The sequence below is a fragment of the Andrographis paniculata genome, unplaced genomic scaffold, assembly GCF_009805555.1.
Source record: "Andrographis paniculata isolate CXL003 unplaced genomic scaffold, ASM980555v1 Contig58END, whole genome shotgun sequence".
In the NCBI taxonomy this organism is placed as follows: Eukaryota; Viridiplantae; Streptophyta; class Magnoliopsida; order Lamiales; family Acanthaceae; genus Andrographis; species Andrographis paniculata.
Window position 1 is genome coordinate 2,653,111 of NW_026137593.1, and position 1,905 is coordinate 2,655,015.

Here is a 1,905-nt window from a genome sequence, read left to right on the forward strand (position 1 = left end):
TACTTTGTTATGGGATGGACTAAAATAAAAATATAAATATTTTGTTATAGGACGGAGAGAGTATTTGATATAAATATATATATATTAATTTGTTATTTTGAATATAAAATTAGTTTTTAATATAATTATAAAATAAAAAAATAAATATTTAATTTAATAATTTTTTTAAAAAAATAATGAATATTAAAATCCAATGTAGAATACCCAACCAAACACTCCCTTTTCTTTTGGTATTTTTTTTACCATAAAAATAATAAAAATGCTTCCTCCCTCTCAATCCAAATGAGTCATTTTGAGGATTTAAATGTAAAATTAATCTTTAATATAAAAAAAATAAAAAATAAAAATTTAATTTAGAATTTGTTTGTTTAGTGTTTTGATTTGAAAAATTTTTTTGATGCGAGATATAAGGAGGAACCATGTCGGTAATATAAAAAATAATAGTATTTTATATTGAATGTTGACTTTTTTGAGAGGTTAATATATATATATATATATTGGGAATCATATCACAAAAAATTCTTAGGCAAACAAACTCTTGATATTTTTTTGTAAAAAAAATTAGCAAATATTAAAATCCATTGTGGAATCTTCCAACCAAACACTCCCTTCATTTTTGTACTCTAAGTAACCAAAATGAGATTTTACAATAGATTAAAAAATAATAATATTTTATTAATCGTGGAATATAAAATAATTATAATATTTCGTCATTTATATTATATATATATATCAATTGTATGTGCAACGAATGAACGACGGTTAGAGTACTGATTTGGTCAACTCAGCACCGTGTTGATTTGACCAAATCAATAAAGTAACCTAAAATAATTAGTAAATATCACATTACATATAGCATAATACTAAAATAGCACATTAATTTGAAACAATTAGCAAATCGTCGTAAAAAAGATAACATATATTGTATCATATAATGTTCTATATATTATATTACTATTTGCTATTTTTTTTATAGATATTTTTTTATTAGATCAAATTACTATTGTGCTGAAATCATAATATAATTTGTTGAAATTAGAACATATTTTGCTACATATAATAACATAATGTGCTATTCAAATATGTGTTATATCAATATTTTTTATTTTCTTTAATGCTATTTTACTCAATCAGTATGATAATCGGAGCAACGTGTGATATATTTGTAATTTATGTACAAATTAACGAATATTTTGATATTAGTATGATTATTTTCACAATAAAAGGAAATTGATATTATTTAATAGAAAGAATGAAAATTATAATAAAATAATACTTTCAGTTGAAACGAAGAGAATAATACTATTGATCATTAATAATTTTATTAATAAATTGAAATCGAATTAGAATTAAACAACAATTTATTTTTTAATAGTTCAGAATTAGGTTTTGTCACTAATTAATAGTTCGACGGGCTCAAATTAAAATATTACATCCTTAGTTTTAAATATAGTGTAATATTTTATTTTGACACGATAATTTAGGTATAACATAGTAAATATGATAATTTGAAAATTAAATAAAATTATAAGAAAAGAAGTATATACATTTTTTATTTAAGTGATAAAATGAAATAAAATATGGTATATAATTACATGGAAATAATTATTTTTTATTACAAAATATTATAAGATATTTGAAATTAACTAAAAAAAAAAATTGCAGGTATTTGAAAGGATAGAAATATATATATATATTTTATGAAGTAATAATATAATAAATTGAATAGAAGAATTTAACCACTTAATTGTATCCACACATATAGCTAATTCGGCAATCCGTGTTTAAACACGTGGGATTCACATGGAAAAAAAAAAAAAAAAATTAAAGGAAAAATAAGAAAAAAGTCAAACAGTTACCACGTAGTGAACCAAAATACACGGTAAATATATATATTAGATTATA